At 42.7% G+C, this 14,009-nt stretch overlaps 1 protein-coding gene across 23 annotated transcripts in view; it reads left to right on the plus strand.

Moving 5' to 3' along the window:
- Positions 1–9,268: 9,268 nt before the first annotated feature.
- The window catches only part of Lrrfip2 (LRR binding FLII interacting protein 2), a 120,108-nt gene continuing 115,367 nt past the window's right edge, over positions 9,269–14,009 (plus strand). For 6 of the 23 annotated variants that reach the window (XM_028860042.2, XM_037207975.1, XM_028860037.2 and 3 more), the window contains exons 1-2: positions 9,509–9,776; positions 11,108–11,179. The gene's annotated coding sequence lies outside the window, so the exon portion shown is untranslated. Of the gene's footprint in view, positions 9,288–9,503; positions 9,777–11,107; positions 11,180–14,009 lie in introns of those variants that run through there. The other 17 variants (XM_037207972.1, XM_037207976.1, XM_037207977.1 and 14 more) reach the window with 9 other exon arrangements.

The following is a 14,009-nucleotide window of genomic DNA, read 5'->3' on the forward strand; positions in this document are numbered from 1 at the left end:
GTCTGGGCTCTTCATATCTTGGTGGATCAGGCAAAACAGTTCTCAGCTGAAACTTCAAGGCCGGCTTCCAGCAGCCCATGTCAGTCTCCTAGGCACCTTTTCTCTCTAACATTCCACAAGCTCCCCAAACCCCACCCCAGCTGGGAACCAAGTGTCTATTTAAACCATAGTATTCTTCAAGACAGACTGGCTTTGGATTTAACACTTCTTCCTCAGCCTCCCCAGGGTTGGGATTATAAATGTGCCACCACACCCTAGGCTTGAGGAGGCTCAGGCTTTTGTGTAACTGGTACAGCAGACACTGTTTCTGACCATTCATCCCATTTTCTTTTTCTTCCTTTTTTTATGCTTTGTTTTGTTTTAGATACAGGTTTCTTTGTGTAGCACTGACTGTCCTAGAATTAGCTCTATAGACCAGGCTGGCCTTGAACTCACAGAAATCGGCCTGCCTCTGCCTCCCAAATTCTGGGATTAAAGGTGTGCGTGCCAGTCTGTTTTGGAAGAATATTGTGGTTACGGTTATGAAGTCAAGACAAAATAATTTTATGGTTGGGGGTCACCACAAAATGAGGAACCTAATTAAAGGGTCCCAGCATTAGGAGGGTTGAGAACCACTGCCCTAAGGAATGGGAAAGTAATCCTTTCAGTGGGAAAGTAACACCAGGGCTCCTAGGAGAATCTCTTTCTTGAGGGATCTAGAGTGTATGTAAAACTGAAGTTATTAAGAACTTTCTTGGTGCCTCAGGAGTCTGAGAATAAAGCCAGTATGGAGGAGCCATGGGATTTTTGTTGCTGCAGAAGGTTCTTTTCATTCCTGAGCTGAAATGACCACAAGTTGCAATGGATTGAAAACTCTACCTTAGTCTTTATTTTCCTAGGGCACTTCAATGTGTCTAAATTAAATATTTATAAGTAAGAAAACTGAAATCTGTGTGTAGTGATCATCATAAGGTCAGTCTGGGCTGCACAGTGAGACCAGACTAGACAGGAATACAGAGTGAGACTCTGTCTTAAAATAACAAAAGTTGACCTTTTATAAAAACAGAAGAAACAAAAAGCTCTATTGTAGGCGGAATGTTTCTCTCCTGTTTGTCTATTCCCAAATACCCAGCAGCTGCTTCCCAAATAATTGACTTGGAGGCTTAATATTACTTATGAATGCCCGGCTGGTGGCTCAGGCTTATTATTAACTAGCTCTTACACTTAAATCAACCCATAATTCTTATCTACGTTTAGCCACATGGCTTGGTACTTTTTCTCAGTACAACATTCTCATCTTGCTTCCTCTGTGTTTGGCTGTCGACTCTGACTGCCCTTCTCCTTTCCAACATTCTCAGTCTGGTTGCCCTGCATATACTTCCTGCCTGGCTACTGGCCAATCAGTGTTTTATTAAATCAATTCGAGTGACAAATCTTTATAGTGTACAAAAGAATTATCCCACCGCACTTTATATTTAGGTATTTTATTTTATTCTATGAACATTGTAAATGTGTTTTAGGGACATGGTATTATGGTGTATAGAAAATAGATCTTTCCTCAAAAAAACATAATCTTGGGAAGATAAAAACCAGTATTTTCAAGGAGTGGGGAGGGCTGGAGAGATGGCTCAGCAGTTAAGAGCACTGGCTGCTTTTTCAGAGGATCTGGGTCCAATTCCCAGCACCCATGTGGTGGCTCACAGCTATCCATAGCTATAGTTCCAGGGGATCCAATGCCCTCTTCTGCACTCCATGGGCACCAGGCACACATGTGGTGAACAGACATGCATGTAGGCAAAACACTCATACACAAAAATTAATCTTAAAAAGAATAGTTGAGCATGATGTTGCATACCTTTAATCTCAGTACTCAAGAAGCAGAAGTAGGTGGTTCTCTGTGGGTTCAAAGCCAGTTTGGTTTACATAGTGAGTTCCAAGTCAGCTAGGACTATACAGTGAGACCTTGTCTCAAAAAACAAATGAACAAAATTAAAGTATAAACTCTTTTGCAAACAAGTGAATTGGACATAGTAATTATATTAATAATAATTATATTTTAATTATATTAAGATATATAAAGATCTGAATGGATATAAATTGATAACTATCTACAAACACAACCACCTACACCAAAGGGTAAGAGGCCTTAAACCCTCAACAGCTCCACTTAATTCTCAAGGTACTGCTCATATTCCTAATATGCTCATATTCCTAATATGCATGTTTGTATTTCCTATGTAGGTGTCTCATGAATTAATGATTTGCATAGTGTGGACTTGACATTCCTGCTCAGATATCTACCAGGTATCTGGAGCTCAGAATGTCTGGGGAGATTATTTCTCGAAATCTTGTAGACCTTCTCTGACTTCCAAACTTTGATTGATGGCAACCCAATCCTTCTGGGCACTCAAGGTCCCAAACCTCAAGTGTTATTTATCTATTGCCCTTTGTCTCATACCCTGAATCCATTCTCTAAGCAAAGTCTTGCTGTTTCTATTCAAAATTTCTTTAGACTGAAATTACTTCTTCTAACCCTGAGTTACTAGGATAGCCTAACTGCTCTTCCTGCCTAAAGTTTATTTATAGCAAACCAGCTAAAATAGTCCTCCCTATGGACGTTACCAGAGAGACAAGACTCTTCAATAATAGCATTTTTGATGAGAAAAAGTCACAAGGTCCAGACATAGGGAATGAGTAGAATAAGTCATGGCTCATTTTGATGCAGGACTGTTATGATTCATCAACTGTTTTAAAGACTATTTAATAACCTGGGGAAACAACATGCTAAGTGAAAGCTAATGTTAAGTCTTACTGCACTGGATGCTTCTCCAAAGACATCATGTGTAAGTTAAATGACATAATTTGTATAATGTCTTACATAATAAAAAATTCACAACATGTAAGTTTTATTCCTCTCTCCCCAGAATGTCCTTCTCTGCTCCAAACCATCCTTCCATGCTTCCTGACTGAGGACCTTCTCAACTGCCGTAACTATTCCCACTGCTCTACCCTTCCTTTGGGGCTGGGCTTCCCGAAGGCAGATGCTTCGCTGCCTATAGGCGCTTGGGCTATGCAGAAACCATTTTATACTGTTTTACCTTCTTAAAGGGCAACTCTTCCTCCCTAAGCCTCCCTTTACTTCTCCAGTCAACTCTCTTAGGACATCTAGTCGTCTTTCTAGCCCTCACCTTCCCACGGCTCCCTTCTTCCCTGTACAAGATGAATGCAGCCATTTAAAAATTCATTCGTTATTGTGTGTGTATGATGTGAGTGTGGGTGTGAGCATGCCGCACGGGAGAGTGGAGGCCAGAGGCTGTGGGGTCTCGCAACGAACTCAGGTGATCAGGATGGTACAGTCAGTGCTTTACCCTCTGAGCCGTCTTGCAATCCCCCTCCCCTTTTTGAGATGGGATCTTCAGAGTGGCCTCAAGCTCATGGTCCTTTTCTTAGCCTTCTAAGTGTTGCAGTGCTGGGATTATAAGTGTGTGCTCTACACCTGCCACACTATATTAGTGTGTGCTCTACACCTGACTCACTGTATTAGGTAAGGAACCACATATTTTTGTGCTTTCGTGACAGTGCACACCTATTCAGACTTGCTGGGCTGTAAAGTTCCTTTGTAAGGTTGACTCTCTTACAGGACAGCAAGTCTCATGAAAACAAAGAACAACAAAACCCCCACATCTTTCCTCCTTCCTGCTGGATCTCCACTTCCATTGAGGAAGTATCTGGAACATAGAAAGAGTATCACAGTCATTTCAAAGTGTATTTAGGGGCTGAAGAGATGGCTCAATGGTTAAGAGCACTTGCTACTCTTGCAGAAGAACCAGGGTCAGTTCCCAGCCACCCCTGGTAGCTCACAACAATCCATAACTCCATTTCCAGGGGATCTGACCTCTGAGGGTACCAAGCATGCATGTGGTGCACATACATACATGCAGGCAAAACCTGCATACCCATCAAAATAAATCTAAATCTCCTTAAGGGGAGAGGTCTTATTTTATGGTCATGTTTCTACTGCCTGTGTGCTTGGTATGCAATGGATGACAAGAAGTTTTATTGCTCATTTATAAGTGCAGAAACAGCTACCACTTGATTATCTGTGATAAGGCATTCAAATGAAACTGATATCGAAACAGCTTCTTCCTTCTTATCAATCTTTCCTCACTTTTAAGACTAAAGAAAGTACTTTATACTTCCTTGTTTTTTCCTAGGCAAACTGCCCCTTCTGGAAGAATCTGTGCAGAGCCAGAGTTACTTGCGATTCTGCATTAAAGGCTATGGCATTCTCCTTTTGATGCTTAGGTATTTGTTCCAGTTTGGTTTCTATTGCTGTAATAAAGTCCACGACAAAAAGCAACCTTACTTCAGGTAACAGTCCATTCCTGACTTATGTCAGGGCAGGAACGTGGAGACAGGATCTGAAGCAGAAGCCATGGGTTTGCTTCTTACTGGCTCAGCTGCTTTCTCATACAACCCAGGACCACCTGCTCAGGAGTGGCACCATCCAGTGAGCTGGACCCTCCCACCCCAATCATCATCATGAAAATGCTTCACAGATTTGCCTACAGAAATTCTAATGAAGGCATTTTCTCAATTAATATCCCTCTTCTCAGATATGTCTAAGTTTGTGTGATAATTTGAATAAGAATGGCTCCCAAAGGCTTATTCATTTGATTGCTTGGACCGCAGGTGGTGGAAGTGTTTGGGAAGGATTAGGAAGCATGGCCTTGTTGATGCTTTACTGTGGGCTGGCTTTGAGGTTTCAAAAGTCCATGTTATAGCCACTTAGCTTTCTGCCTCCTGCTTGTGAATCAGATGTGAGCTCTCAGCTTCTGCTCCAGTGCCATGTCTGCTGCCTACTGCCATTCTCCCTGTCATGATGGCAATGGACTCACCCTCTGAAACTCTAAGTCCCTAAATGCTTTCTTCTGTAAGTTACCTTGGCCATGTGATTTGTCACAGTAGTAGAAAAGCATCTAAGTCTGTATCAAGTTGACAGAACCAACCAGCAGTGTTTAAACTGTTTTCTCTCTCCAGCCAAGTGAGGAAGGACTCTCTTTCCTTTTACTTCAACACTAACCTCTAAAAATATTTGTGATCAGATGCATTAAAATGCACACACAGGCTTATAGAACTTACTGAGGGTAGGATGGCATGGAACAGTATAAGCAGAAGCAAAAAAAAAATCTTTCAAATGAGTAATTTTCAATTTTGTTGTCTGTCTGGAAATAATTAATTAACAGGTAGGCTCTTACTTGTTAGCCAGGCTGGCCTAACTTTCAGTAATCCCTTGTTTCAGCCCTTCAAGTGCAGGATTACAGGAGTGAGTCACTGTGGTGGTCTGATTGAGAGTGCTCCACATAGGCTCATGTATTTGGATATCTGGTCACCATTTGGTGGTGAGGTTTAAAAATAAAATTAAAAATGCACACAAACACAATATTAGGAGGTGTGGCTTGCTGAAGGAAGTATGCCACTGGGTTGGGCTTTCAGAGTTCAAAGACTCATTTATAGGTTGTTCTCTCTGCTTCATGCCTATGGATCAAGATCTGAGCACTCAGCTTGCTGCTCCAGCTGCCATGCTTGACCCTTCCCTGTGACGGTGATGGCATCTTGTCCCTCTAGAACCATAAGCCCAAACAACCCTTCCTTCTATATGGAGTCTCAGTCATGGTGTTTTATCACAGTAATAGACAAGTAACTAACACAACCACCATATCTGACTCTGGTAGAATTTTGGAAAATAAACTTAGCTTGAGATGAGAACCATGGCAGATTTATTAGCTAGCTATTGACACCTGCTTATTTAGTGAAGGAAAAGAGCCAATCAAATATAACTGAGTGGATCACACAGGAGTGAAGGACTGGAAAGTGGCGCCTTTTTGATATGAAACAAAAACTAAAGTCTAGATAAGAATGTACTATAGGAGCTGGGTGGTGGCGTCACACACCTTTAATTCCGGGACTCAGGAGGCAGAGACAGAGGCAGGTGGATCTCTGGGTTCAAGGCCAGCCTGGTCTACAGAGTGAGTTCTAGGACAGCTAGGGCTACAGTGAAACCCTGTCTTGAAAAACAATAAAACAAAACAAATGACTATAGGTATATAAGATGATACTAATGAAATTTGGGTCACACACACACACACACACACACACACACACACACACACACACACAGAGAGATGACATCAAAAGAAAACAGTAAATCTAGACAAGGAAAATTTATAAGAATACAAAATAGACCTACATAGCCTATGGCAATTATATTACCCAGTTTCCATAGGCTTATAAAGAGAAAACAAAAAATTTAAAAATGCCCCAACACACACACACACAATATTAGACTTACAAAGTGGCAGCCTATTTTTTTCTTGTGTATGTGAATAATGTGCATTTGTGTTCACATACGTGTGGGTGTTTGCCACCATATTCATGAGGCAGGGTTTTCCAGTTGAACACAAAGCTCATGGATATGACTTGTCTGGTTAGCCAGTCTGCCCTGGAGACCCTGTCTCTGCTTTCTAATGCTAGTATTACAAATGAACTCCACACTTGCCTGGCATTTATGTGGATTCTGGGCATACGAACTCTGGTTTTCATGCCACATCAAGTGCTTTAGTTGTGGACCCATCGCCTTAGCCCAAGCAGCCCATTAAAAGATCTTTCTATTCTCTGAAAATTTCATATATGCACATAATGTATTTCGATCTTATCTACCCCCACCCACTACCTCCCTCTACCTTCTCCCTGGGAACTCCTAGTCCATTCTCCTTTCAACTTTAAAATTATTAGTAGTAATAGTCCTGACCAATTATTAGCTCTGATTTATTTTTTATTATGTTTAATTATGCATATATGTGTGTCTCTGTGTGAATATGTACACATGAGTGCAGGTGCCCAATGAGGCCAGAGGTGGCAGATTTCCTTTGAGCTGGAGTTACAGATGGTTGTAAGCCACAGAAGGTGGGTGCTAGGAGTCAAACTTCAGTCCTTTGAAAGAGCAGTATGTGTTCTTAACCACTGAGCCATCTTTCCACTCCTGAGTCCAATTATTGTTGACTATATGTACACAGGTGTGGGGCCAGGTGCTGGGGCATGGCCACGTCTACAAAGCAGTTTCTCTCCTTTCTTCAGCAGCCAACAACTGTCAATAGCTCTTGGTTACAAGGGTTGAGGTCTCAGGAGTTCCTCTGCCATCCATGCTGAATTTTTGATTGGCTTGATCTTGTGCAAGCAAACACAACTTTTAGTAGCTTATTTTTAATGTTTGAACTAATGATGTTTCCAGATATGTGTTCCAAATAAAGAAACATAGTATTGCTTTTGCCAAGACAAATTTGTCTAAAAATATGAAAAGAGAAACATGAAAAACACATTAATGCCATTAAGAGAAATTTATGTTAAAAATATATCAATTTTCACCTATTACAATAGTAGAAATAGCTGGGTGGTGGTAGTGCATGTCTTTAATCTCAGCACTTAGGAGGCAGAAGCAGTCGGATCTCTGTAAATTTAAGGCCAGCCTGGTCTACAAATAGAGTTCCGGGATGGCCAGGACTGTTAACAAAAGAGTAACCCTGTCTCAAAAGACAAACAAACAAACAAACAAACAAACATAATAGTAGAAATAAAAAAGTATAATACCTGAATCAGGTAAGTAAACACAGCAATGAGTATTTGTTATTAAAAAAGGAATAATTTTATTTTTTGGCATCATCAAGGAAAACTATGATTTGTTGTGGAAAGAATAAATATGCACAGATCCAGCCATCTCATTCTCCAAAATTGCATAAACATTTGCAAAAATTTCCTTCATCTATTAATATGTCCCCAGAGCAGCCAGCCCACACAGACCTGGGGCATTCACATGTCAAAATATTCCATAAAGATCTGGGAACAGATATTTTTGGCAGAAAGAAATAGTTAATGTGCAGAGAAAGAATGCCTACGATACAATCCAGGGTCATAGACCGAGTCAGGAACTCCTTGTAATGACAAAATGTTAGTGTCAGTCTACAACATTCTCCACAAGATTCGAATCATTTGATCTCAGACTCTTACAACAAGAGGTGCAGCTGTTGTTTTTCTTGCCAAAGAGATGGCAAAATATGAAGGAACAGCAAGAGTGAACTTCTAAAGCTGCTTCAGAACTCTACCTCAATGCCTATTTTTACAGAAAAAGAAAGCCAGGTGTGGTGGCGCATTCCTGTAATCCCAGCCCTGGAGAGGCTGCCGCCTTAGCCGACCTGGTGAGTTCCAGGTCAATGAGAGATTTAATGTCTTAAAAAAGAACCAAGGAGTATGGCTCCTGAGGAACAACACCCAAGGTTGTCCCCCATGTATGCCAAGTGTGTATGTGGACAGACAGACAGATACACACACAGTTTGTCTTAGCACACTTTCCCCTGTGTGCTGAACCTTCAGGATTGATGCCGTAGTGACATCCCCAGGGACATTAAGGTTGATCAAGCCTTTGATGTCTCAGTGGGATGGGCAATCCAGAAAGTCCTTCTAGAAGCCATTAGACAAAACCCTAACATGGAATCTGTGGGCTTATTCGTGGGTTTCTGAAATCTGCAATCTTTGTAGGTGGGAGGTTGAGTCCAAGAGCATTTTGTGCCCTTTCCCCCAGAAACCTGCTCAGCTATCACTTCCTGTTAGAGGTCTTCTCTGACCATCTTCCCCAGCCAGAGACCTCACCCTCAAAATTTTCTCCTCATTGCTTGCTGCTGAGTTCCACGACAGCCTGTCATCACCTTGTTTATCTGCTCAAGTTCACCTGCTCAATTAGGAGGTAAGTCCGGTGCCTTGAACTTTGAACCTGCTGGGTTTCCAGACACTTTGGGATTGAAGGACAGGTCCACAATTTGGTGTGCGTGCCTGTGTGTGTGTGTGTGTGTGTGTGTGTGTGTGTGTGGTGTGCGTGCCTGTGTGTGTGTGTGGTGTGCGTGCCTGTGTGTGTGTGTGTGTGTGTGTGTGTGTGTGTGTGTGTGTGTGTGTGAACGGGTCTCACTATGGTGATTCAAACTCCCGCGCTCTGCTACAGGCTTCAGGGTACCTGAACCTACAACAGGTGTAGGGCATCATACCTGGCTTTATGGTGGGAATGGAACCCAGGGCTACAGGCACACCAAGCGAGCACCCGATTAACTGCCCCACAGCCTCAGCTGGGAGTTCCTTTAAAATCAGGTATTTTCATCTCGTTCCGCCACACCCACCCTCCACATCCTTTCCCACCGTCGGCGCGCCAGGTGTCTCACTTACCCCAAGCCCTCCCGCCAGACCGCTTAGAGACCAAAATTACGGTAAGTGCGGCCTCGCGAGGCTCCGGTACCAACTCTCGGGGCCAGGCCCGGCCTGAGCGAGAGCGAGTCGCCTTCCCTGCCACCCGCTCCATCCTCTGATGCGACCCCGGCGCCCCGCCGGCCAGGCAGCAAGCCTATGTGTGGCGCGCGCCGGTCCACCCGCCGCCCGCCTGCCACAACTACTTCCGGGTGAGCGGGTCGCCGGCCGGTGGCCCCGCCCCTCTGCCCCGCCACCGCCGCAGCTGCAGCCGCCGCTCGGGCTGCGGCTCATCCCGGGTCTTGTTCGCCGTCCCGGCCGCGGCGCGAAGGGCACCCTGCGTGTGACTGCACGACCGGCCGCGGCGCGAGGAGCCTTTCTTCTGCCTCCCCGCGGCCTGCGCGGTGGACGGGGTAGGGACAGAGTGTGGCCGCCGCGCCCCTGCCCCGCTCCCGGGCGGCCGCTCCGGCCCTTCCGGGCGGCGCCGCAGCCTCAGCCCGCTCCACACGCAGGTAAGAGCAGGCGGCGGGCCCGGCTGTCCCGGGGAGCTGCCCCGGGGCGGCTCCGGACTGGGGGTCGCATAGCGGCTCGCCGGCTCCCGCTTCTCCGGCCCCCCGCGAGGGAAGAAGGGGTTACGCCCCTTGGACCGGGCATCACTTGGGACAGCTGGGTGCCCCAGCTCCCGTTGCTCGTTCCCAGCGCCACACTCCCTCAGACTCTGTCCTCAGTCTGTCCCAGGAGGAGCCGCCACCCCGGGAACGGTGTCAAGCCGGTGGAGGGCGTAGCTTTTTTTAATGAGATTCCCCCCCTTGCCTTGCTTCCTTCTTGATCTGAATTGAAGCGCGGGCTTAACAGGCTCGGGGCAGGACGGTCAGGGTTAATGCTTGACTAATACGGGGCGTTATTTACACCCACATTGTGGAGTGGAGTTCCATAGTTCCAGCCAGGCCTGGTTTGCCTTTGCTGTGGATATCCAGCAGGAAGCAGGGGACATAAGAAAACCCAAAGGAGAAAAGTTCAAATGTTTGCTTTATGTGTTTTTTTTTTTTTCCCCACCCCGAGACGTACAAACAAAATGCTGGAACACGGCTAAAGGGCATCCTAAACTTCCACTATTTGTAGCTCTTTTTTATTTTTCCATTTAGTGACTCAGCATTTTTGCCACAGTTTTTTGTACAGTAGGTTGATTCAAAACTGTGTAAGGATAACAGAGTGACTGCTATTTGTGTTGTGTTATCACAATGGGAAGAGATGCAGTAAGGAAACGAGGAGATGGAGTGCAGGGTATGGATGGATACATTCTTAATCAGTGTTTGACGTGTCTCTCCCCCCCCCCCCCCCCCCCCAGTGTGTGCTCCAGGAGTAGGTGTGAAAAGCTGCAATTACTGGAGAATGCATAATGTTGCAGGGAGAGTTGGCCAGGTTTACCATGGCTTGAATATCTTCAGAGTTAGCCCGATTTAACCAACATCATGCTCTGTTTAACAACTACAGAGAGACGATGACCTCGTATTTAATACACTCATACCGAATAAGAATTTCGGAAAGTGTGATTCATGTAGGAAGTTAGGTCACACTCAATGTGTGAATCATTGATACAGATCTTCACATTGAAACAGTGGAAAGCCAAGTTTGTCTCTCCCCATTTAATTAGATAATTTTTACTCCTTTTATAGCGAGGGATGTATAATGTTTGGTTCTGTTTGTTGCTCTGTGGTTATTGTCATGCACTACGGTATGGAAATAAAGCTTCAAAACTTGCAGAATGTTTTGATTTATCATTCTTTGTTAGTTACTAAATGGACTGCTGCAATTTAACCCCCTCCCCCTTTTTTTTAACCAGATGTGGGAAGACAAATGAAGGGGTTTAGATGCCAAATAAATGTCAGTGGGAAGGAGAGCTACCAACACTAAGGTACGAAAAAGTACTGTGGAAGAGTCTGTTCTATATAAAATAGCTTTTTGAGTGGGAAGCTGTAGCACTTGGCATTCTATCCTGAAAAATGTTGAATGAGACTATACTAACTTCTGTTCTGTTCTGGAAGGAATTGTGTATTGAAGTTTTGGTTTATTTTTAGAATTGACTAATTTCAAACTAGAAATAACTTTTTATTGCAGCAGTGTAATTTGATCATTTTAGTCTGTCAAAATGAGATGCAAAATAACTTTGAATCCTATAGTTCTTGATAGTGATGACCTTGTTTACCCGGTTTCTTTTGTTTTTGTTTTTGTTGTTGTTGTTTTTAGAGACCTGCCTATTTTACTTTGATTGGCAGTTAGAAGTCCTGTTGATCAATTGGAAAGTAATATCGTTTACTTTATTGTTCCTTAAGACAGACATTCCTTTAATTCTTTGGCTACATTTTGGCATTTTTTCCACTTTGGGTATCCATTCTTATATTCAGAGTGTTCCCTAATGTTGCTTTTTGTTTTTGTCCAGCTGATAAGATGATGACTTAAGAGTTTCTGTTCCTTGTAAACAGAGATTCCCTTTGGAAAATCCCTTGTGAAAGCCTTCATTGGGAACAGTCTTTTTTTTTTTTTTTTTTTTTTGGGTTTTCGAGACAGGGTTTCTGTGTGTAGCTTTGCGCCTTTCCTGGAACTCACTTGTAGCCAGGCTGGCTCGACCTCACAGAGATCCGCCTGCCTCTGCCTCCCGAGTGCTGGGATTAAAGGCGTGCGCCACCACCGCCCGGCGGGAACAGTCTTGATGCATAAATACATAAGGGAACTCTTTTTAGGTTAGGATTAAAGCATCTCCATAATAAAGGGAAAAGAGAAAATATATTTGGCAAGGTATCGCTCTTTTACAATACAAAAACAATTTTTTTTTCATTAATTTAGGAAGAAGGAGGGAGTGATTTCTTGCAAAGGTCTTTGTGAATTACTAGCCTGTTCCTAGAGTGAAAAGGAGCAGAATTGATGATATGATGATGAGGTGGGGTGATACTTCTTATGCATGGTGTGAGCATTGGTGAGGGTTGTTTAAAAGGAAATAAAATTCTTCTGTCCTTTTTCAAGGAGTGCTATCTATTGTCCCTATAAAACAATATGGTTTGTAGTCTTTTCCTTTTAGATAGTTGTTTTCTGTCTGGAGAGCGAATGGAATCGGTCCCTTACCTGGGAAGACATACTACCTTATCAAGTTTGCAGATAAAGAATACTCTGATCATCATTCAAAGCTCAGCTTTTAAAACCTTAGAAGGAAAGGAATAGAGCAGGGTTTTCTCTGTGAGTAAACTATCTTAGTCCTTTTCTCCATTTTCCCCCTGAAAGCTAATAGATAGTAGGACTATCTTGAAAACGAGTGACTGACATTGCACTTTGCACTTTAACCTTTCAAACTTTTGGTCAACAGTAAATTAGTCTAGACTTAAAAACAATTATATTTTATACTAAAACCATAAATTATAAAACTGGGCTTATGTGCTATATGTTTTCGTTTGTTCAGTTATTTACTTATTCTGTGGTTGGCATGGAGAGCTAAGAGAGAATGCGCTTTCTTGGACAGCCACTGAGACTTGCAACCTGCGTGTGCTCTTGTTTTAGTCTAGAGGTAGGGAAAGAAATAGGTAAAAACGGAGATGGTGGAAAGAGGGACAATGACCTACAGAGAAAGAAATGCTGATGGTGTGGGCTCAGTGACATTTGTAAACCTTTCAAAGATGGATAAAACATGTAAAAGAATCTGTCACAAACTTTTGACTTCCCATACACCTCTCTCCTGTCCAAGCTACCATGGTTAATGGGCTCTTTGTTTGTTTCCTCCTCTAAATTCTCAGGTACATACACAGTTGCATGTGTCTACAAGTGTCGTTTACCTGAATTGTAGCTGAGATTTTTTTTTCTGTATAGGCACCTACTCCAATCTCATTTTACTGTAAAAAGACTGGATTTATTAATTTTCTATAGTTTTACTAATTCCCTATTAGTAAACATTAGATCATTTTTGTTCTTCTATAAACAGTGCTATAAAAAAACTTTTAAACAAGTTTTTGGCAGTTTATAAATATATCTGTGGAATGTAGTTTTGAATATATGACTGTGAGGTTGATACTCAGGTTGTGAACATGAGAAATTCATTTTATACTAGACTTTATTTTATAATAGAAGCTAATGTTTTCTCAGCCACAAGAGGAGGAAGAATTAAAAATTACTTTATTGTGAACTGGGTTCATATCATGCATCTGTTGTTAGCATTTGGGAGGCTAAGCCAGGTGATTGAGAGTTTGAGACTACCATGGTCTAACAGCATGTAATAAGACCTTGTCTCAAATAAAATTGCAAATGTGTTTTATAAGTCAACTTAAGATAATTTGGAATATGATTAATTTGAACTGGTAAATATCAAAATACCATAGTTGAAGTCTGGTGTTGACAAACACAAACCACTTATATTTGGTAAAATGGCTGTACCTTATAGGCTTGTTTCATAGTTTATGTTTTCTGTTAATTAAAAACTTTTATATAGCTGGGTGTGGTGGTGCACACCTTTAATCCCAGCACTTGGGAGGCAGAGACAGATCTCTGTGAAGTCTAGGCCTGCTAGGGCTACATACAGAAAACAACAAAAAATAAAAAACAACTTTTGTATAGTTTATGTTTTTGCTCTGCTAAAGTTAACTGATATTAGTCATAGGAGAAAGAAATGACCCACCGTTTCTTCATCTTCCACATCCTAGTTTGTCTGTTTAAAGTAGAATACATGATGGAACCCAAGAGCCAGAAATTCCTTTGCAATCCAG

This window comes from Peromyscus leucopus, chromosome 7 (genome assembly GCF_004664715.2).
Source record: "Peromyscus leucopus breed LL Stock chromosome 7, UCI_PerLeu_2.1, whole genome shotgun sequence".
Lineage (NCBI taxonomy): Eukaryota > Metazoa > Chordata > Mammalia > Rodentia > Cricetidae > Peromyscus > Peromyscus leucopus.